We start from the raw sequence: 25,653 nt of genomic DNA on the forward strand, positions 1-25,653 counted from the left end.
TAGGCTTGGACTTCTGTCTCTCTCCACAGTTTGTAGCTGTGGAAACATGGGCAGATCTAAGGTCTGTGATTAATTAATATAAGTTGACCTCTTTCCCTCCTATTGGTTGGCTAATAGATTTATATTTATTCCATCTAGGCTGCGTAACTGCCCTGATGCTCTTTATATTCCACAGTGGACAGAAGAGTTCAATTTTTTTAAAAAAAGAAAGATCACTGCATATACTTTATCTGAAGTTCCAACAGGTAAATATTGGCTGTCAGATGTTTCAGGTCCTTTATTTTGAAGTTTGAAATGTCCAGTTCACTGGATTGGCTGATGGCACCACATTACCTAATTAAGTAAATGTCTGTCCTTTGGTATTTCTTTGGTTGGCACTAGGAAAAAGAGTTGTGGTTTTTTTTGTTTTGTTTTGTTTTTTGCGGTACGCGGGCCTCTCACTGTTGTGGCCTCTCCCGTTGTGGAGCACAGGCTCTGGACGCGCCCGCTCAGCGGCTATGGCTCACGGGCCCAGCCGCTCTGCGGCATGTGGGATCCCCCCAGACCGGGGCACGAACCCGTGTCCCCTGCATCGGCAGGCTGAGGTTGAGGCACACTCTCAACCACTGTGCCACCAGGGAAGCCCTGAATTAACTTTTGATAAGTGTAAGCATGTTAGAATTCCCAAAGAGTCTTAGTACATAATGAAACCTGGTTGTGAATCTTTTTGTAAAGTGAAAAAGGTTCTTCTTTTCTTATTTTTAAAATATCAAATTCTATTAAAAACAAATGTTGTATGGACTTGAAATGTTACCTATTAAAAATATACTTGAAATATAAACATTTTATTCAGTTACCGAGGAGCAGATTTTTCTGAAATAGACCAGGATAAAAAGTAGCATATTGTTACCTGCTTGAATTCTGGCATATGCATTTTTTTCTAAGGAATATATTTTCAGTTTAAATTTTAGCAGATCAAGTATTTAGGTTTTCTTCTCCCTCTCTCCCTCTTTCTCTTTTTCCTTAATTTAGCAGTTAATTTTCAAATCTGAGAACTCCTAGATTTTGCCTCTTCCACTTGTACAGCTTGTACATGTAGTACCATGTACAGATAGCTATACAAGAAACATAGAGGACATCATAGTCTTATATAATACCTATGTTTTTTCTAATAATTTAATTACTTCTGTCTTCCAGTTCCCTAAGATCCCTGGGGAAATTGTATAATCTTGTGTAAGTAAACTACAAGGACTTAAAGTATAGTTTTGTTATTTTAGGAAGCTTTATTCCAAATTCTAACTTGGCATCCAGTGTCCTCTTTGGATGGTGTGTGCCAGTCCAGCACACTAGCACCTTTTGTTCAGAGCTAAATTGACAGAGATATGCTTAAATAAATTACCATTCCCATTTCAATGGATACCTCAGCAGGGATATGAGATTATAAACTAGTGGAAATATGAAAGGGGGAATCGGTGTGGGTGAAAGGATGGGGTAGAAGGAATATTTTAAATCTTATTAAGACAGGAGTATTGACACCTCAGACTGAATGGAACCTTGCCTTTGAAGCTGCCCTTGGAAATTTAAAGCTCTCTGGGAAAGAAAATATAAGCTCTAGAATCCAACTGTGGTGAAATTAACAGATAAATGTTTGATCTACCCTGGTGTTTACAAAGAACAGATATTCAGGGCTAATGGCAACTCTCTTTCAGGAGGTCACTTCTGACCTCTTCTGCCTCCTGGAAAGTGATGTTTATCTTAGAGAAGTTTCATCTCTACAATACCCTGCCTGTGTTGTCAATCTGCCAAATTAGGAGTTTCCATTACAGAGATTCCTCAAGAGAAAAAGACAAGGATGATAATGCAGCCAGAATAGTGTTCATTTACTTATTCTCTCCAGATCCCCAAAGTGCTACATAAATAGGACCAATTAGAGAAAGAATGCTGATGATTCCTATATTAACTGTGCTTGGTTGTAGATGACAGTTTTCTTTGGAGCCCCTTCAAAGCCAACGTATGCAGATTTATCACATCTGGTTGCATTATTTACATCAAATAGTATCATATAATTTTATAGGCATTGTAAGCTCATTTTTGGTATGGCCTAATGCAGCCCGTTTCTTTGAAGGCAGCATGAAGTGCCAGGGAAGACATTTCAACTCATAATGATGATCAGGACACACAGGAAGAATACAGTTCCTGCCTTGTGATTAGTGAGGCTAACCTCTGAAGTCCTCACTCTCCCAGAAGTAAGTGCTCCTCTTGGATTTGATTCATAGCAGGGGATGTTTGGGTCTGGGGGATGATGTCTTTGATTCTCCCAGTGACTGGAGAGCACAACTAAGATTTAGCAGGTAAGGACCAGTGATGCGGAATGTCCTGCAAAACACGAGGCAGCCCCACAAATGAGGCATTGTTCTGCCCGAAGTGCAAATTACATTCCTCTTGAGGAAAAGACAGCAAGAACCACAAAAACACTCTGTCTACACGTTGTCTCAGTTACCAATTCTGTGTTATAAGCTACCGCAGAACTTAGTAAATTAAAACAACAACGTTGTATTTTTCTCATGATTCTGTGGGTTGATTGGGCTCAGCTGGGCTGTTCTTCTGCTCCAGGTGGTGCAGCTGAGGATATTTGTGCAGCTGCATTCATCTGGGAGCTCACCTGGCCTTGGAACCTTCAAGATGGCCTCCCACTCTCCAGAGTCTTTCTCTTAAGTGACTTCTCCTTATTCTGTAGTCTAGCCTGAGCTTCTTTATGGCATGGTGGCTGGCTTCCAAGAGATTTTCCAGAAGTGCAAATACGGATGCTACAAGGTCTCTTGTAGGTTAAGCTTGGAAACCACACATCACTCTGTCTCATTCTACTGGACAAAGCAATTCCTGGGGCCAGCCCAGGTTCAAAGGGATGGTAAATAGAAGAGAGGAGCAGCAGTCTCATTGCAACAGCCATGCGGATGGGAGGGTTTGTTGTAGTGTCTTAAGAAATGATCCTTGCACATATGATCACATTTAATTCTCTGTGAGGTAGAAATTATTATCAATCCCATTTTACAGAAGGTAGAGCTGAGGCTTTCAGAGGTTAAGTGACATGCCCAAGACCATACCACTGGTAAGAAGTGGGGCTCAAAGCCAGGTTGCCTCACCCAAGTTTCTTTTGTCTTCTTATTTTATTTTCTGTTTTCTTAATTCAGAAGTCATTTCAGGGTTAGGCAAAATGAATGAGGCTTGTGAATTTGGTGAGTGCTTCCCTATCAGTGGCTGTTGAGTATCTTCTGGACTTTCATCCTAAAATGTCATGCAAATTGCCCATGGCCTCTATGCTGTGGTGTCTCCTCTAAGTCCCACTTCCTTGGACTGTAGTTGAAACTTGGAACACTCTCCTCTATTCAAATGATATTATTTCCCCTGTCCTGCTTTCAGCTAATACTGAATCAGAAAACAGCTAATAATGTGACTTGAGTGTCACCCAAGTATAGTGATTGCCTGATATTTCCTCCCTACCCAGGATCTGTTTTCCCTCCTGGTAACAGAATCCCAATTTTCCTTGGGGAATCCATTTCTCCCTTCCTTTTATTTCATGTGGTTCAAATGGCACTGAATGCAATCCCTACTCTAGGAGTTGGCAGGTGCTGAGGGCTGGCTAATCAGAGGTTTGAATTTCTTTTGTTATAATCATTGGTTCACAGGTGAGCACACGACTTGAGCTAGGTCAATGATAAGCCACTAAAATTAAATTCAGTCCAGGACTTTTGGAAGGAGATATAGAGAAGAAGCATTTTCTTTTCTACTGGGGTTTCTGGGAGGATGAGAGGTAAGCCTAGTGCTGCTGGGAGCCATCTTGTCCCTGCAAGGCTAGAGCATACAGGAGAATAAAGTCAACCAGGAGAGAGAGGGGAGGTGGTAATGAGGGTGAGACAGTCCAACAGCATCATTTGAGGATTCTGGAAAGGGCCAAAGCCAGATTTACCCCTGGATTTTTCAGGATGTTAGCCAATAAATCCCCCTTTTTTTGCTTCAACTAGTTGCAAAAGAGTTTCCTATCAACTGCTGTGGAAAGAGTCCTGATTGATAGATCATTTCTGGTGACCAAAAGGACTCTTAGAAAAACACTCCACAATAAATATGCCTATGAAAAAGAAATAACAATTCAGGAATTCCATTGTGATTCAAGTGATGGAGATTCTAAGGTAGTATAATGATAAAACTCCAGGTAAATACAGGCAAGTGTGATCAGAAATTCTATTCATAAGAAGCAAAATAGCAATAAGTGCTATATGTTGTATTCCATAGCCAGCTAAGATTATGAATTGTACATTTTGTTTCTAAATGCAAGATTTCTAGTTCATTGCCTTGTACATAGTCATTTCTAAAGCAATAACAACAACAATGCTAAACCCCAACTCATGGAACAGAGAGCCTTTCCTGAAGAGATGGCAGATAGGTTTTTCTGTCATTTGCCAACTCTGATCTTTGCTAATGCCTCCCTGGGGCACAGGCTGGAGAAGACTTCTGAAGCCTGGTACAGGTGTGGGAAAGGGTGAAGGAGTATAGTGTCTGCTATGGGGGAGGAAGGGTACAAGGAAGCAGCATCTAGTTTCTAGTATATGGTGGTGACAAAAGGAAAGAGAGGAGAGCTGCATTTTAATTTAAAAAATTTAGGTGATTTCTTTGTCTAGTTATCTAAGCTTCAGGTCCCAAGGTATGTTTGGGGGTTACTGTTCACTTGGGTCATTTAGTAGTGCATATCAAGAGGTTAAATCTACCCAACAGGAAAATATCTTCTGCCATTTTATTTGGTTGGTTTGGGTTAGAGACTGAGTCTCAAGTAACCCTTGGAGGCCTGATATCCTCTTGCCAATTCCTTATCCTCTCCCCTGTGATCGTTAGAGAAGGCAAAGTCACACACCAACTTGAACTTGTGGGATGTACTGGTGATATTTGTCAGAACATCACTGAGATAGTCAGAATAATGCCCTCTTCCTCCCCCGACTCCAAGTCATTCATGTCCTAATCCCTGGGATCTCTGAATATGTTATGTTACATAGAAAAGGGGAATTAAGGTTACAAATGGAATTATAATTGATAATCAAGACCTTTACATAGAGACACTATCCTGGATCATCTGGCTGGGACCAATGTGATCGCAAAGGTCCTTAAGAATGGAGGAGAGGCAGACGAGGAGGTTGGAGTGATGTGATATGAGAGACTTGGCCTGCCTTTGCAGCTCTGAAGTTGGAGGAAGGGGGCCATGAGCCAAGAAGCTGGCAAAGACAAGGAAATGGATTCTCCCTAGAGTCTACAGAAAGGAAGGCAGTCCTGCTGAAACCTTGATTTTCACCCCATAAGACCCCTGTCAGACTTCTAATCTACAGAATGGTAAGATAATAAATTCGTATTGTTTTAAGCCACTAAATTTGTGGTAATTTGTTACGGCAAATAGGAAACCAATACAGATTTCCTTGCAATGAGAGAAAACTCTATTACATGCAGTTAGAGTCATAGAATCAGAGTTGAATGAGATCTTGGAAGTCTTTAGCCTGCTCTTAATGCCTCATCCACAAATCTCCTCTATCATGTACTTGATAAATGGTCTTCCAGGCTGTGTGAACATATCAACAATGGGAATTGCCAATGTCCAGAGGTGGTTTCTTCCATTTTTGGATGGTTTGAACTGTCAAAGTTCTTCCACACAGCAAAAGCAGAAATGAGCTTTCCTGTAACATTGCTTCTTTAGTTTTGGCTTTGTTTTCTAGAGTTACACAGCAATTTTTCAAGTATCTTGTTCATAAAAGATAAACTTTTAAGTATTCAAAGATTTAACCATGATTCCTTAAAGGGTTCTCTTTTCCTGACTGAATATCCTCATGCTCCTCTGTGGATTCCACAGCACACATTCCCCAGTGACTAAAACTACAGCCAACACTACAGATGTGGTTTGATCAATAGAGAGTCTGCAGAGGCTTAATTATCTTCTTTGTTCTGGATATCACACCTCCATGTGGCATTTGCTCTAGCAGGAGCATCTCTACCACATGCCCGCCCCATGCTGGGTAATTAGCTCTTTCTCCTGCCATAATGTACACTCCCCTTTCCCTTCTCCAAAGCTCTGAATGCTCTGCTTTACACCTAATAGATCCCTGATACATTTATTCTTGAAACATGCCATGATTTCCATATCCTTCATCTTCCTGGACTCATTCCTTGTATGACCTGTGCTTGGGTGTGAAGTGGAAGAGGAACTAAAACTGATTCCATAATGTAGAGGAAAGAGCAAAGACTGTGTAGTCAGAAACTTGGGTTCAAATCCTGACTTTTTTTTTCCTGGCTCTGAGCTGTGGGCAAGTTTCTTAGCCTCTCATGAGCCTCAGTCTTCTCATCTGGAAAAAGGTGAAGGATAATTCTTACCTGAGGGCTGTGACAAGGTTAAACGAGAGTGTCGTGAAATGTGCCAAATACAGTCCTTGGCATGATTTACTGGCTCTTTTCTCCAGCTTCTCCCACTACCTCCCACTTTGTTCCTCCTTTACCTTATACAATTAGAGAATAGTAAAACATTGAGCCACATGGGCTCAGCCAAGAGAGTTCAGGATGATCATTATTGTGGGCTGGACCAATAGCAGACTTATGGATGGCAGGGCCTGGACTCAACCTTGTAGGTTGGGTGGGAGTGGGCCGAATACAGGGATGAGTAGGAAGGTTTGTTCTCTGACTTTGAAAGTGCTGTTCATTTTTAAGCCCTCTGGAGATGAAGACAAAGCTGCTAGCATTCTATGTAGGAAGGAACATTTTGTTTCTAACTCATTAGTTTTGAAATCTAGCTTAAAGGAGTTGGGACATGATTTGACTGCTGTGATGAGACAAACATGAAACAATGAAAGAAACAAATAAACAGACTAAGTTTGGAATTGCCTAGGTTCTGAGCAGGGACTCCACTGAATATTTGCAAGCTAGAAGAGTTCATTTTCTGTTTCCTCAGGGCAACTTTTTTTTTTTTTTAAACTTAGCAGTCCTGGTTTGGGTAATGAAGACCAGACCACTGATGCTACCATGTCACCAGGATGATGGAAAATCAGATTCAGGATGGAGAACTCAGAATGGCCAGGAAAAATGGAAAAGTTTTTCGCTATTGAGAGGAGCTAGACTCTATAGGCCTATCAATGTTTAGTTTCTAAGTTTTCCCAGAATTCGTCCTTTTTATATGGCTTGGCAAGCAATTATTTTATTTTTTCTTATGAAATCGTAATCTGGGACATCATTTTGGAAGGCTTGCCAGTAGCTATTCTTTGGTCTGCTCTGCCTCCGCTAGTTTTATTTTTAACCCTCTCGATTATTTCTAAACCCCTTAATCATAAAAGCTCATTTTCTTTTATTAGGAGAGATTTATTCACAAGGCTAACTCAGACGTACATGGCATCTTTTAATATACATTGCTGAGTGCTGACATGGTCCTGCAAGCATTCAGAAATGCTTCTGATACAAGATACACAAACTATATGGAAAAATAAAGAAGCTCATACCTAAGCTCATAACTTGAATCAGTTCAGTTTTATGTATGCTGAAGAAATTATTTTGACAATAATAATGAACTCAGCAACAATGGGACTGACAACAATGACCTCTTACTAGGTGCCAGGTGACAGGTTAGGTGTTAAAGATGAAACAAGAAACATCTCTGATCTAGCAGGGATCCCTGGCCTCAGAAAATTATGTTACAGTATGGAAGGTCCCTCCAACACCACCAGTAAATAGAAAATAAATGAAGTAATTGCAAAGTGTATAAATATTATGATGAGAGCAAAAATGAAGAAGAGATTGAAATTAATGAATTGTGCTATGGACTGAATGTTTGTGTCCCCCGACAAACTCATATGTTGAAACCTAATCACCAGTGTAATGGTAATGGTATTTGGAATGGGGCCTTTGCAGGTGATTAGGCCATGAGGGCAGAGCTCTCACAAATGGGGTTAGTGCCCTTATAAAAGAGACCCTGGTGAGCTCACTCACCCCTCCCAACATGTGAGGGTGCAGCCAGAAGACAACCATCTAAGAACCAGGAAGTGGGTTTGCATCAGATGCCAAAGCTGGCACCTTGATCTTGGACTTCCCAGCCTCCAGAACTGCGAGAAATAAATTTCTGTTGTTCGTAAGCCACCCAGTCTATGGTACTTTGTTATAGCAGGCCAAACAGACTAAAATAGGCTGTGATGGGGTCACTTACTTGTAACAAGATGGATAAGAAAAGCTTCACTGAAGATTAACATTTAAGCTAAAACCTACAGAGAACAAGGAGTTTATCTTTCAAAGTGTGAGTAGAAGAATACTCAGGATAGAGAAAATAACATGTCCAAAGGTCTTGAGGCAGGAAAGAACTTGGCATATTCAACAAACTGAGAGAAGGCCTAGGGGCCTGGAGCACATTGAGTGAGGAAGGAAAAAAATTAGGTTGGAGAGATTTCATCAGATCAATGATATTTGAACTGATCCTACCCCAATAACAAATGCCACTTCACTTTCCTCCCATCCATCTGGCGCTTCCAAATTTTCCCCAACCCTTGCCAAACTATGGGAGTAAAAGAATCAGCCCATTGCAAATACTGTCAGTTTGCCTGGCTTCTGTCTCTGCTACCCAGCCTTGAGGCTGTGGAACATTTATAAACTCAATTTCATCTCAAAACCTTAGACAAACCTTGACTTCCCGTAGCAGCATTTTAAGGAGTAATTGCCCAGGACTCTGGCACTCAGCCTCATATGTCTATCGATGGTCTAGCTCTGGTTTTGTGCTTTTTCTGGTAAATAGCTTCTGCCTCTTCTTGAAGATCTGGTCCCAAACAATTCTTGTCAGTGAATTCATTCATTCAAGTCATTTATTCGGTGTTTATTGAGGGGCCTACTTTAGGCAAGGCACTGCCTTCGGCCCTGGGGATATAAAGATACATCGGACGGCTCCCTCCTCTGGGTCCTGGCAGGGTAGCAGAGAGGCAGGCGATGTGGTGAGTGCAGGGGCAGGGAGCACAGTCTGTGGGGTTCAGGGAGGGCTTCCTAGAAGAGGGGCAAAGATAAGCAAATTTAGCCAAGCACAGGGACAGGGTGAGAGGAGCAGAGTAGACAGTGGGGTAGAGCCTTCCCAGCAGAAGAGATGGCAGGAACCGAGAAGACCAGAAACAGTGAGGTGCGATGAACTCGCAGCAGCAAGCAGACCCCTGCCACATGTCTGTGATGCCAGGGTTGGGACTTACGTTGCCCCCCACCAAGGTCCGAGGTGTGCACCTGAACTCAGATCCACTGACCTGTGCAGACTTCCCTCGTGCAGACTTGGTGCCCTTCAGAACCTGCTCTGGGATCCCCCTTTGTTGTCTTCTGCCCATTTCTTGGGGCACAGTGGCCTGTCATCTGCTGTGCTCTGATACTGCACTGATCTCCCTCCCTGCACTCATGCGGAAACTTCTGGGGTGTTCTAGCCTCTTCTTGCTATTATTAGGTCATCTGGGAGTTGAGTCAGAGGGGTTGTGACTCTGATTGCACCCTAGAAGACATTTTTCTTGGCTTCTTTGGGTGGGAAGAGGGTTCTTGGCTTCCTGTTTACAGAGGGTTTCCACTGGCCTCCTCTGGTCTCTGCTCTGGGGCAGGGTAGTCATCCTTTTAGAGTGACAAGGACAAGAGGAAAGAAAGGTAAGGAGAACATAGGCAGTTTGGCAGTGACAGAGATCACCTCTGCCTTTAGAACAAGAAAGGGTTATTGTGAGTAGCTCAGGAAGGAAACCAAAAGGCCAGGATTAAACTAACAGTGCCGCTTACCCCTGGGTGTGCTCCACTCAAAACAAGCAAACAAAATAACCACTGGGGCATGCCCAGCAGAGGATGGAAAACTTGGGGACAACTCTGTAGCAATTGACTCGCACATTTTTCTTCCCAGAAAGGCCCAGGCAAGAGATCCTGGAGAGAAAGTTCTGGAAAAATCACTCTGAATGCAACACAGCAGCGAGAAGGGAGTAGAACCTCTTGAGCAAAGTAGACTTTCAGGCAGATTTGAGTGACAACAGATGCTTTTGCCTTCCTCATCCATTCATTTGTTCCTTCATTAGTGTACTTAACAAGATGCATTCATTAACTTTTGTGCTGGGCACTGTACTAGGTTTGGGGAATATATCTGTTAGGATAAGAATAAGTTTCTTTTTTAAAAAAATTTTTACTTATTTTTTATTGAAGTATAGTTGCTGTACAATATTGTATGTTACAGGTGTACAAATAGTGATCCACAATTTTTAAAGGTTATATTCCATTTACAGTTGTAAAATACTGGCTATATTTCCCGTGTTGTACAGTATATCCCTGTAGCTTGTTTTATACCTAATAGTTTGGACCTCTTATTCCCCTTTCCCTATATTGCCCCTCCCCCTTCCCTCTCCCCAGGGGTTATATCTATGAGTCTGTAAGAGCAAGTTTCTTGACCTCATAGCACTGATAGATTGAATGGTGTGTGTGTGCACGTGCGCATGTGTGAACGTGATTAGAGAAACGCATATTTACAAATATATATATATATGTGTATAAAATGTGACAAATAGCACAAACGAGCCATACAGTGTTCCTTGGGTGCACATATCTTGGGCAACCAATCTCCCTTAGGGGTCCAGGAAAGCTTCCTGGAACACATAATTTTTAAGCTGAGTCCAGATAGCAAGGTAGGTTGGGGAAGAACGGGCAGGGAGAGCGTTCTAAACATCAGCAGCAGTGTGTGCAAAGGTCTGCACGTGAAGGGATGTGATTCTTCAAGGTCATCCAGGCATTATGATTTCTAATAAGGGAAGTGATGCTCAGGTGTTGTTTACCACCTCTGAGGATTGGATGAACAAGGGAATGCTGTTAGAGAGCCTCGGGTTGGGGTAGGAAGCACTCTGGTGCCCCCACTGAAGCCCCTCAGACGCCCCTGATCTTAGCCTCAGCTGTGGAAGCTGGTTCCACGGAGTGCACATCACTGGACGGTGTGTGTGTGTGTGTGCGCGCCTAGAATCCCGCCTGGAGCTCTCACCCTGGGTTTCTCCTCATCCCACCCAGATCCTCTCCAGCTGCAGCAGGCTCTTGCTAGAGTAAGTGCCCCCGGGCCAAACTTCAGCCAATGGGGACTGGAGTGATGGATAAATTGCTCTGCCATCTTTCAGGTGGGCCCTTCTGGGAGGCATTCTGTACTCTTTTCAGGGATCCTGATGCAATTGAGCCCCAGTCGCTCACAGCAGTGACCTTGGTAATGAACCTTTGCGTTGGCTTCCCCTCCTTTTCTGACTCTCCCAATCCCTCTCTCTTGCTCCCTGGGATCACATGCCAAATAAGCCACCTGTGCGCCAGTCCCCATCTCAGGGGTGCCCAAATTTAGAGAGTTTGCCACCTAAAGTCAAGAGAAACTTTCCTTAACTTTTAATTGGGTCCTTCTTTATCAAGTGCTGCATCTTAATTGTGTTCCTCAAGCACCTGTGTTGCCACCTTCTCTAAGGAATGCTCTGCCCATCCCCCCCATTTTTGCAAGTGGGTGAAGCTAAGGCTCAGCCCACTTCAAGTAAAGTTCAGGGTTAAAGCTCAGGATTTCTGATTTCAAATGAAACACCTTCTGGACGGCTCTATTTTGGGGCATCATACTTCTTCTCAGGGGAGTGACCATTCTGTATACCTGCTCCCTGAGTTTTATTCTACCTCTTTCGTCAGAATTCATCCCCTCAAAGGAATAATCCAGTCAAATGTGAAGCGTTTGAAAATGCTACCTGGCCCTCATTCATGATGTTTTGGAATTACTGATGCACAAAAAACCACACCACTATGTTTTAGGGAACTCAAAACAAGAAAATCCAGAAATCATTTTGTTTCAGAGATGCCAGCTTCCATCCCCAATTCCATGTCCTGAGACACAAGGTCATTGACTGCCATCTCATACTAAGACTCAGCAGTGCGGTGACACATTTAATACACCAGCTCCAGATTAGAAGGATGCTCTAGGTTTCAGATGGGGCCTTTCTGTTCATATTTTGCAGGGGAACTGCCGTAGTTTCCACAATGAATGTCGAAAACATGCTAACCTTTCTGGGCTGATTGAAGTTTGACTGGTCTGAGTGGTCCAGCTTCTTGTAAATTCTCATCAGCAGCATTACAATGAGATACTCCGGGTCTGCTCTCTCCTTTCTCAAGTCTGCTTTAAATGCTTGGTTTATACTGAAGGCAAAGAAAATCCCCTGACCTAACTCGGATATCAGAAAGAAGAAGAAAATAGAATTTTTGGCTCTTGGGCCATTCCAGTTTGTCATTTTGTGAAATTAGTGACAGATGGGTGCTGTCTGTGTGTTGTGGGAAATTCTGTCCTACATTCCAGCCGATGCTGGAAGTTTTGGAAGAGGACAGAGAGGGGAAGGAGAAAGCTATTTGGATGAGGCACAATATATGCTAATTCTGGGACAAAAATAGCAACAAATCTGCAAACATTCATTTTCGGCAAGTCTCATTCTCAGCCTGTGTTCTTTCCCTTTTCCAGATTTCACAGTAGAAAATGAATTTAAACTGGTTGTTAATGGAAGAGGATTCAGAGGTCATCTGGCTTGTTTCTTACTGCAGCATATCAGCTTATTATAAGTTCTAGGAGGTAGAAAGGACCACTGACGGTCAAATAATCAACCGATATTTAAGGCAGACTCTAACTAATCTGATCAGATTGTTGTTCCAAAGACTCAAGTAGGTGGCAGTGTGTGGGAAAGGGGCTGTTGTGTGGCAAGGGTTGGGGTCTGGAGAAGAATAGGGTCTATACTGCAGGATTTCCATAACATAGTGGATCTCTCTACAAATAATCCCATCCCTTCTTACAGGCATCCTGAGACTTCTGGGATCATGTTCTGGGGCTGAGGTGAAAGGGATCAGGTGGATCGATATGTTGGACTGAGGAAAGATACAGATAGTGAGGTGTTGTAGGGGAACTGGCAAGGTATTGACGAGGCTCAAGGAGCATGGGTTTAGGTAGAAGCAAATAAAAAGGACCCAAGTACGAAATGCTGAGGATTCAGGAGCCTTGAAGTCACCGAGGCAGGGTCTGGGATGGCCCTGGTGTGGTCCCTGCCAGGTACAAGGCAGTTAGATGTCTGATTTACAGAGCAAGGAAAGGGGATAAAAACAAATCAAGGTCTGAGGAGTCTCTGCCAGTATTGCCTGAAAGAAAGTGAAGGGAAATCTTCACAGGAAAAGACAGAGAGTCAGTATAAGGTCAAATTACAGAGAGAATGAGTCCGTCTCCATGGAAGGGAAGTGGAAAGTGGCTATGTGTCCTTGGTCCAACTTTTTTTGAGCCTCAGTTCCTCATTTGTGAAATAGACACACAAATTCTTCCTACATCCCATATTGGGAATGAAAATCAAATGCGATCATTTTTGTAAGCAATAAAAAAAAGATGGTTATACGAAGTTCGACGATGTTCTATCATAGGGCTAACAGGCAGGGGGAAAGGAGGCATTCCTATGGTGAACCACACACTTTATTGGCTAGGGGATGGACTCCCCACCCCACAATAGATCCTAAAGGGGGCTTCTCATCTATTCTGTAGTTCTGAACGTAGAATTCTTTTTAATATTGAAATTTTTGCTAATTCACATTAATTTTCATAAATATCCTATTATAAAGTTAAAAAAAGAACTTTCCAAGGATGGAACTTTCAGAATGGGGTTAAAAGCTATTGGCCCTTTGCCCAGGAAAATATCTGGACAGGATAGTCTCTTCTTCCATCACTGATGCTTAGATTGGGCAAAATTAGGCAAGCAGACTCCTTTGCAGAATTCTGTCTGACTGCCCCGAGCACGGTGTGTGCTGAGCAGACCAAGAAGTGAACAATCTGGGGTAGGCAGGGTTTGCTTGGATCCAGCACACTACCCTTACAGGAAGGGAATAAAATGGAAGACAAGTGAATTCTTAGTAATTGTTGTGAAACTCCTGCTTCCCTCCTAGGCTACTTGGGAAGGGCCTGACCACTAGTGAGGAACCACCATAATAAACCACACAGCCTTGAATGATTTGGTAGTTCTTTGAAAAAGACTACTTATATGTGAAAAGAAGTCTTCCTTAGTGGGCTGATTGGAAATAATAGCATGTCATTCTTTTATGATGTCTCCCTCGAAATATTTCCCTACTGTTTAATTGAAGGATTCCCAGTAGAAAGCAGTTAAGATAAAGGGTTTGGTTTTGATCTATAATTCAAGCTCAGAAGGGATCCTAATGGTACCTGAGAAGCCATGTAAGTAGCTGGGTCATATCTGCACTTCCCAATTTCATCTAGTCTCTATAAAATAATAGGCTTTCTGGAAATTGGTCATTAGGAATCAAAAAGGTTCAAATACAACATCGCTCCTGTCATAGATCTGTTTTTTAGTCACAGCTCTTCTGACACAAAATGTATGGGTTTTTCCACAACATGCAATTCTCCAGTTCTCTGCAGATACCAACTAGGTACCCTAAAATTTACTAATTCTGACATTAAATACCTGGAGTTAGCACAGACCCCATAGATTAAGGGCTCAGTCACACGAGACTGCACCCCACTTCAGATTCCAATTGTAGGTCCCCAGTTTACCCAGACTTCTGTCTAACTTGGCTAAAAATTGGGGGTTTCCATGACCCCCACCTCAGATTTGGTAATTTGCTATAATGGCTCATAAAACTCAGGGAAACACTTTCCTTACTATTACTGGTCTATTATAAAGGGTATAATAAAGACACAGATGAACAGCCAGATGAAGAGGTACACAGAGAGAGGTCCAGAGGTGTCCCGAGTTCAGGAGCTTCTATCCCTTTGGAGTTTGGGATGCACCACCCTCCCAGCACATGGATGTGTTCACCAACTCGAAAACTCTCTGAACCCTGCTGTTTAGGATTTTTACGGAGGTTTCATTATGTAGGCACGAATCATCAAATCATCGTCCATTGGTGGTTAAGTCAATCTCCAGCCCCTCTCCCCTCCCCAGACGTTGGGGAGTTGGGCTGAAAGTTCCAACCCTCTAACCACATGGTTCGTTCATCTGGCAACCAGCCCCCATCCTGAAGCCATATAGGGATCCATCAAGAATCACCTCATTAGCATAAACTCAGGTATGGTTGGGAGGAGCTTATTATAAATAACAACAGACACTCCTCTCATCCCTCAGGAAATTACAGAGGTTTTAAGAGCTCTGTGTCAGGAATCGGGGATGAAGATCAAATATATATTTCTTATTATATAACATCATGTTTCCCTACTTAAAAAGTAATTTGTTAGTATATAATTGTTAGTAAAGATATTGAAAATCTATGCTAAAATTTAATATATATTTTAAAAGGTAATTTACCACTAGTCATTTAGATCTTATTAAGAATTATTTAGTTATATTGTCTTGGAAGGAAAAGAAACCTGAGAATATGATGAGGCAGACTTGTGAGGAAAGGTTCTGAAGTTAGCAGGAGACTTCACTGGATCTCCTGCTAAGTGAATTGGTGGAGAGACTTCATTGATCACTGGTTGATCAATATGCTAGTCACGGAGTGGGTGAGAGTTTGAGGGTAGGAGGGTAAGATGCATGGGTATTAAGACAAATATGATATGGTTTCTGACTTTAACATGCTCGCCATCCAGTAGGAGAGCTAGACATATAAAACTATACTTAGCAATTTAATTTTATTTTAAGCAGATAGTTTCAATATAATGTGACACAACAGGGAAACAGATAGACACCGGGTGCTATAGGAAATAAAGGGAAGTCGCTCAACCCAGTCTGTGAGTTGGATGGAGTCATGGAAAGCTTCCTGTATAGATGAGCCTGACCTGAGTTTTTACTTGTTTCTTTTTTAAAGCAGAGTTTATCGAGATAGCATTTACACACAGTAAAAGTTATCCTTTTTAGGTGTACAATTTTATGAATTTTAACAATTGCACATCGTTGCATAGCCACCACCCCAATGAAGAGATAGGATATTTCCATCCCCTTAAAATGTTCCCGTAAGCCCTTTTGTAGTCAACCCCTTTCCTCCATACTGAGCCCCTGGCAATCCCTGATCTGATTTCTAAACCTGTAGTTTTGCCTTTTCCAGAATGTCCTATAAAGGGAATCATAGAATATGTAGCCTTTTGTGTCTAGCCTCTTTTATTCACCATAAGTGCTTTTGAGATTTATCCATGTTGTTGCACGTGTCATGTTTATTGCTGAGTAATATTCCATTGTATGCATGTACCCCAGTTTGTTTATCCATTCATCAGTTGAGGGACATTTGGATTGTTTCTGGTTTTTGGCAATTATAAATAAAGCTGCTAGAAACATTTGTGTCCAGGTCTTTGGGTGGACACATGCTTTCATTTCTCCTGGGTAAATGCTTAGGAGTGAGATTGCTGGGTCATATATTAAGTATATGTTTATAAGAAACTCCTTGTTTCCACCAGCAATGCATGAGAGCCCCAGTGTATAACAAGAGGGCCTTTATTGTGGTACAAAGAGGAGAGGTAGGGAAGACATCTTTGGCCTCGTGCCATTCAGGCTGAGACGTGAAAGAGACTGAGGAGTTTTTCAGGCAAACAGCCTGGGGGACAGCATTCCTGGCAGCAAAAAGTCAGCAAAGAGGCTTTTAAAAATAAGGATACAAAATGTCCATTGTACCTGACATGAGGAAGATTCTGAGTGATATTTGCAAGAGCAGTTTCAGTGGAGTGCTGTGGGTGGAAGCAAATTTGCCAATGTTTAAGACTGAATAGGAAGTGGAGGGAGGGGTCTAGAGCCTCCTCAAAAATGTTAGCTCTGAGAGGAGAAAGAGAAGGTGGGAGCTAGAGGTGGTCCACAGGGTCCAGGAAGGTTGTTAAGGCTGGGAGGGACCAGAGCAGGATGAGGAAGAGGGTATAGATGCAGACAAGGAAGATGGCAAAGAAGGGACTTGGCTTAGAGGAGAGTGGAGGAACGAAAATCAGGCAGCCTTTGACCTGGTTGTCTGCCATTGCCTTCTTGGCATTGCAGGGAAGAAAGGCAGGTGTGGAGACAGCAGGAAGCTGAAGTAGTCATGTCTGACCTACCTCCTACGTCATTATAAAAACTGAAGAAGACACCATAGAAAAGAAAGTGGATTCCAGATAAATAATTTAGAAGTTCAGTCTAGGCTTCCCCCCAAAAGGCAGATTCATAGAACTATATAATAGGTTTATATTAAAAAATTAGTACAGGTTTGGGTAAATATCATATAAATACAGTAAAGTATATAAAAATCACTCACAATCCTAAAATACATTATTATATTTTGTTGGATTTCCTTCCAATCATTTACTTATCCGTACACTTTTCATGTAATTGAGATGATACTGTGTGAGGTGCCATATGTAAATATCTCATTCAGGATATTACTTTTTTTCAGTGAATGTGCCAGTCCTTACTGTGTGCACACTAGAATAGAGCTCCACGAGGCCAGTGACCATGCTGTCTTGCTGACCAATCAGAGCCTCAAGTTAAGACTCTGACTTGCACATGTTAAATGCTTCATGTATATTTATTAAATTAGCATGTGTTTGTTAACATTACCCCATAAGCATTTTTCCCATGTTACTAATATTATTTAAAGGCACTTTTAATGATGTCACAGTGTTTCTTGGCGTATACATGCTGTCATTTATTTAATAATTCCTTGTTTGTTAGAGGCATGATTAGCTTTTACAGTTGGTCTAATGATGTTAGTTATGGTAGTGATGGCTATTGTTTATTGAATGCTTGCTGTTATGAGCGAGCATTCATTACTGTGCTTTATACACATTATTTCATTTTATCTTCCCAACATCCCAATTAGGTGAGAAGTATTATTATCCCCATTTTACAGCTGAGGAAAATGAAGCTAAGAGAGGCTTAGTAACTTGCCTAAAATCTTAAAGAAAATGAGTGGTATAAATGGACCTGATCCAAGGGCTGTTGACCCCGAGCCAGTGCTTCATGATTCTTCTCTGTGGCCTCTGGGCAGAGGCTAGCTCCTGTCACTCAATCACTGAACATTTACCAAGCACCTATAATGCGTGAAGCAGTGTGTGGGCACGAGAGAGGTAAAGATAGAAGAGACCGGTGACAGTCCTAGACCACCTTCTGGATACAGATGGACATGGATGTAAGGTGTGCGCCAGAAACAGAGAAAACAAAAACTTCACTCCTGCTCCCCGGGAGGTTCAAAAATCCGATTTGATTTAATTATGAAAAGTTTACTGGCCATCATTTATGTGCCAGGCTTTGTACTAGGCACTGGGGACATTGAGATAGACTGGTGCCCTGAACTCATGAATTTCACAGACTAGTGGAGAAGAGGGCCTTAAATCAACAAATCCAAGTGCAGGGAATATTAGGGAAGGGCACACACCATGGACTGAGGGAGCAGGCAGCAAAAATAATGCACCTCATCTCCAGGGTTGGGGAGGGTCTCACGGAAGCAGTGTTATCTCAGTTGAGATCTGAAGTAAGTAGGAGTTGGCTGGATGGAAGAGGAGAGGAAGCATGGTGGGAGCACATGGAGGGAAGGCTGGAACCAAAGAGGATCAGAGCAGACAGACTGAGGGACACAAAGCAGTCCAGCGTCGCTGGGGCAGAGAGAAGGGGGTGAGCAGGGTGCAGGGAGTGGAAGGAAAGGAGAGTTGGAAGTAGGAGTGGTCAGGTGGTGCTGAGCCGGGAAAGCCATACCCGAGTTTTTCCCTTCATCCTAAGAAGCAATGGGAACCCATAAGAGGGGGTGAAGTGGGGTAGGATGTGGTCAGATTTGTAGAGAGAGCGGCGAGTTGATTGGAGAGCACAAGTGAGGGGCTGTGGGAGGAGCCCAGGGGATGCAGAGGCACGATCGGGTGGGCTGAGGTAGGATATGGGCTAGACTGGATTGAATGATGGCCTGGAGAAAGGAATATGGGGAGAGAGGGGCTCATCCCTGACTGCTTGAGTGACTGAGTGGATCTGGGGTCATTTACTGACATGGGGAGGAAGGGTGGCTTTGGAGGGATGAGTAGGAATTCAGTCCTGAATGTTTTAAATTTGACTTGCCAAAAGACCATGCAAATGGGATGTCTAGGAGGCTGTTGGATGTCTAGGTTTTAGACAGAAATATCTGGGCAAAGAAAAATACTGGAGTTATTGATCTATTGATAGTAATTGAATCTCTGAAGTAGAGCAAGGGTGCTGAATGAAGAAAGCAAAGGGTTTAGGAGAGAGAAGGGCCAATAGTTTAAGAGACTGGAGGAGTAGAAACAGCAGAGACTGAAATGAAAACCTGATACAGGGGGAAATGTTTTGGAGCCCAACTGATGAGTATTTTTCTCGTAGAAGGGACTAATCTAATGTTACATCCTCCTTCGAGGTCAGAAAAAATACAGGTGAAAGTTGCCTGTTGGATTCTACAGCTTCTAGGTCACTGGTGACTTTGGCAGGGGCAGGGCTGGGGGCAGCGAGGGCAGAAACAGCCTGAGTCGGTGGGGTCCGGGAGCCCGCACCCCGCAGCGAGGGGAGGTGGGTGGTCAACGCGTGGGCGTGAGTTGTGGCAGCTGTGATCCTGGAGGAGGGGCTGCCGTGAATGTTCCTGTCGGCCATTATAATTCTACGGGGGTAATTTTTTTGCTTTGTGACTTTTTAAGAACTGGCACTAAGAGAAAAATGAGAGGCTTTCCAGGGACAGCTGTTTTGACAGCTCAGTGGCCCCACGCACACCCTGAGAAAGTTAAGGCTTAAAGGGAATGAGAAAAACTTACAGGCAATTTATTAGTTGTGTTTCAAGCTGTGCACAGCGCAACAGACTAACGGTATAGTAGTGCCTTCCTGGGAGGCTGCCATTCACCTAGTCGTAGAAATATGGGGATAAAAATGGTCTGTGAAGTGAGAAACTCACTCAGGATATACAGTGGGGCTCCTTGAAGAAATGACCCTCACACTCATGACAAGCTTCTGGCTTTTTATTGAGAATCATTCTTCAGAGAGGCTAGCTTTATTTTTTTTTTAATTGCTGGGAGTAATGCAGTGGGGCTGTGCATTAGACTCACTGGGACCCTGTCTTGTCTCAACAAATGAGGATTGCTGACCTGGGAAGGTGTATGTATATAGTTGCTCCTAAAATTAGGAGAACTGAAAATCTCAGATTAATTTTTTCTTGACTTTGGTATGCACCATGATTTTTTCTCTTGCATATTAATTTTTCTAATTATGTTCCCTTCAGCCTAATATCGAAATGAACTTGCTTTGTCTAAACACACCTTTTTGGACTGAGAAAAAGGCAGCCCAGGAGCTCCCTGGGTGATGAGGGCAAGTCAAATTGGCTGAAGTTTTAATTTTGCTGTGGAGATTCCACACGTGGAAAATCCATAGGCAGATGATCTAAACTTAGCAGTGGGTGGGACAATCCAGGGGAGACCACAGAGTGTGTAGGGGAGGTGACATAGATCTCAAGAACCAGGAACTGAGCTGATAGCTAGGGTACAAGGGTGTGCCCAGACTATGGTCCAACCAAGTCAATCATTTTCAATGTCTTACTATCAATGAAGATGGCAGGTGATTAGTCTCTAAATTTCTACACAAGTTCTGTAGGCTCATTCATTGCCATGGGCTGCAAGTGGTTCATTTAACTATAGGTCTTCATATTATTTTAGCATCTGGGAGTATGAATTAATTCAAGACCCACCAGATAGGGAAAACAGAGGCATCTCTTGAGGTTGGCTAAGTAATTGGGTGGGCATGGGGGAGAGTGAGCCTTCAGGCCCTGATTATTAGCAGTCTTAGCTGTGAGGACAAGAACCAACTCCTTAAAATCTCTAAAATACTCTATAGCTATGGAATTGAGAGACAGGAGTGAACTGGGTACATTTTCTTAAATGTGAGTGGTCACTCCTGAGTCTCAAAGTGAAAAACTCCTGACTTTATTCTAAAAGACTATCTTCTTAAATACTTGTTTATGATTATCTTTTTTAGAATTCTCTTGAGCCCAGATATTTTGTTGTGCTCAAAATAAGCTCCATGATGGAATTAGTTTCAGAACGCAAATTTGAAATTGAGTCCTAGATTTCAAATGGGAAGAGGTTTAGCAGCCTAAGCTATAATAGGAAGCTTCACCCCACTTTTAACACTTTTCCTTCATAATCTTTCCTTTAAAGCCAAACTCTTTAAGAAAAGGAATTTCCATACATTTGTCAAATCCCTTCAAATTGAAAATCTCACCAGATTCCAAATGTATGCGAAAATAACACCAATTTTCAGGTTAAGCAGCTATCCCAAACTCTTAGCTATAGTTTTCATTGCTAGGAAATGATCTGATGCTCACAACTCAAAAGCTTTAGGAAACTAATAAAAATCAAATGGTACTACTGCTATGTAGTTTGACTAACTGAAATTTGTCTTAAGATTGGATGATGAGATATATCTGTTATATATTTAGTTGCATAAAAACGTAATCTTAAAGAAGATTTATTCATTAAGAAACTTATTCTGACACACTTCAAAATTGAATATCTTAGACATGGCAATTGGGTTAAGCAAGAAGATGATAAAAATTCTAAAATGCCTTTTATTTAAAAATTAAAAAAAAAAGCTTTTTGTGTACTCATACAAACATACATGTGGATACATGGGGGGGGAGGGAGAGAGAGAGGACATGCAGATTAGAAAAGAAGTGAGTAAAACAGCACCACAGGTAGAGTGAATTTACAGGTGCTCACTTAATTGCCAGCTTTCTGAACTGTGTTCTTTATTCTATCAATCAGATCATTCCCTCAAACGTTCCTTTAGTCCTCCTGGGTTCAGTGACATTAGGATGCATCTTGAAAATTTGCAGATTTGCCTTGTCCCCAGTGGTCTCTGGGATAATTACTTTGGATGATTTTCCTTAATCCTTCTCCTTGGTGATTCTGGAAGGTGCCACGTTATGCCTCTTTGCTGACATTCTGCCTGCTCTTTGTAATTGCTTCCTGTTCTATGCTCTTTTGTCAGAGACCCTGAAGGCGAATGAGGAATAGTAATTGTCACTAATCTTCTAACTTGTCCTCAGAGAAGCAATGTTATAAACAGACCTCATATTCCAAATACTGCATTATGTATTTCTGGTGCCAAGTAATGTACTCAGGGTTTAAATATAATGCATGCCTTTCCAAATTGTGGGAATTAAGGGAGAGTTTGATATATTCAACAAGCACATAGGCATTTGAAAAGTTGGGCCAATCAAGGGTAAGGCAGATGTTGCTCAAATAGGAAGAAATACAAGGGAAAAGAGAGCTGTCAAAATTTTTGCTGTATTAAAAGCGTCATTTTCTACTCGAGAATTGTAGAATTTGAGGGTCAAAGGGGGTACTTTTGAGAACACCTCTAAACTCATATTCAGTGCGTTAGCCCCCTGTTTTTAAAAGAACAAGAATACTCCTTAGAACCAAAGGCTTAAAAAACAAAGACAAAATGCCATATCTAAAAATCAGAAGTGACAATTAAAAAAAAAGAAACTGAGAATCTGGTTTCCTGCAAAGATTGATCAGGAGAGTTATTTCAGATTGATTTTGCAGGTCACTCTTGAACAGAGAGTTCCTTTTCCTGTGGACAATTCAGTCATAAGCCATTGGATTTCTTTATTTTACCCCAGAATCTGGATAACTTGAGAAAAATAAAGTTTAGCTATTTACACAGTCATGATCTAGACCTATTGCTGTTTATTATCACTTAACGATAATGTTTTACCTCCTAAATTGGGCATTAGAAACGTTGGTGTCTTGCTTTTATTGGCTTGAAATGCCTCTTTGTCTCCATGAACTCTTTTTCTTTGACTTGTTTTTAAAGTTCAATGTTTTTATTTAAGAAGTCAGTTGCTTCCTGAAAAATGTGAATGTAGCTAGATTTCCACTCCCCAGTAGGAGTTAAATCTTTTGGTTACTGAGATCAGATTGTGGATATGATTGTAGATGGGGTTTAAGAAGGCCAGAGTAGGAAACATGCCTGGATTGTCTAATTAGGTTTGCACATTCCATCCTGCTCTTCCTCTAGCTGCCGACTACACCTATGCATAATGGTAACCTTGCACCATTGGGCACAGTCCTCTGCTCACAGGTTAATTTTTGCTTTACTCCCCATCACTTCCAACTGCTTTAAATTTTTCGATTTATTTATAACTATGCCACTTAGCATCCCAAGGAAGAAAATGCTGTTCATGGCCACTGGTCTACTGGAAACTCATCTCATTATATTACAATATATACACTGATCATAAAGGAAAAGGGTAAACAGGGTTTTTCAAGCACTATTGACATTTTGGGCTGGATATTTGTTTGTAGGGGCTCATCCTGTGCACTGGAAGATGTTTAGCAACATCCCAGACCTCTATCCACTAGATGCTAGTAACAGACCCCAGTCACACCAACGAAAAATGTCTCTAGATAGTGCCAGATGTCCCCTGGAGGGCAAAATCAAACTCTAGTTGAAAAACACTGGGCTAATAAAATATGAATGATTTTTAAGGAGTACATCATCCTCTTCACCACAACATCCCCACCATGTAGAGCAGTTCCTGGTAGATGATAGGGTTCAGGGATACTTATGGGCCTTACTATACAGAGGACAGGATATGGTATATCATGTGAGAGTGATAGAACCTGTTAGCTTCTATTTTTCTGGCTTACAGTAGGTACTCAATTAATATATATATTTTTCAATGACTACATAATGGATGAATGAATTAGTGAGTGAGTGACTTTCCCACTTGGGACTTTAGATCTTGAGAGAAGGGTAGATCTAAGCTGGGTGTTACTATAATTCAGTGATTATTCAAGTTGGGGGTCACCCTCCTACTCTCTTTAGAAATCTGTGAATGCCATGGTGGGATGTTGTTTACTCTGTCACAGATATGGCTGCAGTGAACAGGTTCTCAGTGGTCCTTAATCCCCTCTAGCTCCGTACCTCTTTTCTTATGACCAGATATTCACCCTCAGAATATCTTTCTCCCTCCCATGTTATTCCTCATGCACAGATGAAGGCAGTTTTCATCAACCTGAGGTCTGTGACCCATTATTGAATTCTGAAATTCTGATTGCGTGGGTCTTGGCCAGCATTAAAGAAAAAAAAAAAACAGGAATAGGATAAAACAGAAGAGAAAATATTAGAGTACATGATATGTCTGGGTAAGTATTGTCTCTTAAAATTTTTATTTCAGTCATTTTGTGTTTGTTTAGTTCCTGGGTTGTGCGGTGAAAATATTGTTTCTGTGGGCCCCTTTCAGAAAAGTTTGAAAGTCACTTGCTGGTGGAGTAGCCCAGGTACATGGTAACCAGAACAGAAAACTCTCTCTCCCAATAGGTGGGTTGGTAAATTAAGGATAAGAGAATGATAAGGGGTGTGTAGAGCAATACGGCAGAGACTCTGGGCTTTGTGGGCAGTGTCTGCCCTTATGACACCACAAGAAGACATGGCTGTCTTTTGGAGTGAAGCGGTGGGACCTGATGGGAAGTAAGGTCAGATAACCCCAGGTTTAAGCCTAGATTTCTAGTGAAAGTAGTGTCTGTTCCCTTTGTGTGTTCTTTTTTAAAGTATAAAAAGAATATAGCTGTTCTGTCTGCAGAATTCCTTTTCTTGGCCCCATGAAGAATGATATCAGAGCATTTCACTGGTCTTCTATTTACCCAAGCTGAAGGAGTTCAGTGTTTCATTAGTCTGATCAAACATCCCTTGCAACAATATTGACTCAGATGATGGCAAATGAAGATATTTCCTCTAAAATAAAAACCTGTCACTCGTGACATTTAGAACAAGTATGGGCTAGCTGGAAATGCCTCTTTTAACATTGCTGACATGAAGAACAAATGGATTTGAAAAACATATGTGCTCTTGGTAGATCTTTTTCCTATGTAAAAGACAATTTATTTTAAATTCAGAAAGTGATTGATTTTATAGACAATAATGCTATGATTAAATTACATAAAACCAAGTACTGATATTTTACTCATAAAAAAGATGATAACCACATTTCCCTTTTTACTTTATTTTAAAAGCCAGAAGGAAAAGGACTACCAAAAAACATATAGAATTAACAGCCAGGAACATTATAAAGCAAAAGATACTAAAGCAAAAGGTACTAAAGACTACATAAATTCAGTTTTCCTTTTAAAAATGTGCACAGGGACTTCCCTCGTGGCTCAGGGGTTAAGAATCCACCTGCTAATGCAGGGGACATTCGTTCGAACCCTGGTCTGGGAGGATCCCACATGCCACGGAGCAACTAAGCCCGAGCGCCACAACTACTGAGCCTGCGCTCTAGAGCCTGCGAGCCACAGCTACTGAAGCCCGCGTAACTAGAGCCTATGCTTCACAGCAAGAGAAGCCACCACAATGAGAAGCCCATGCGCTGCAATGAAGAGTAGCTCCCGCTTGCTGCAACTAGAGAAATGAAGACCCAACGTAGCCAAAAATAAAATAAATAAATAAAAATGTGCACAATGCTTCCAAGACTCACTGGATACTTGATTTTGCACAGGTTTCCAACAGCACCATCAGTACCAGATAGACTTAGGCCTTGGGCATGCCTAAGACTTGCAGGACCACAGCTTAGTCCTGAGAAAACTTTCTCTGACCTATTTTTGGTTCCCCATCCTAACCTGCTCCCAGACCCTCTGTTTTCTTACTTTGTTACCAGTCCTTTCCAATGCTGTGTCATCTGAGTCCTGATCTACAGCAC

The 25,653-nt window shown here is 41.9% G+C and overlaps 1 long non-coding RNA gene across 1 annotated transcript; it reads left to right on the plus strand.

The window, feature by feature from the left end:
* Positions 1-186: 186 nt before the first annotated feature.
* On the plus strand, positions 187-24,098 carry LOC307056995. The gene is made up of 3 exons (XR_013811039.1): positions 187-245; positions 2,105-2,225; positions 23,953-24,098. It is a non-coding gene; the product is annotated as an uncharacterized lncRNA (long non-coding RNA).
* The last annotated feature ends 1,555 nt before the right edge of the window (positions 24,099-25,653 follow it).

Source organism: Hyperoodon ampullatus, assembly GCF_949752795.1.
Source record: "Hyperoodon ampullatus genome assembly, chromosome: 1".
In the NCBI taxonomy this organism is placed as follows: Eukaryota; Metazoa; Chordata; class Mammalia; order Artiodactyla; family Ziphiidae; genus Hyperoodon; species Hyperoodon ampullatus.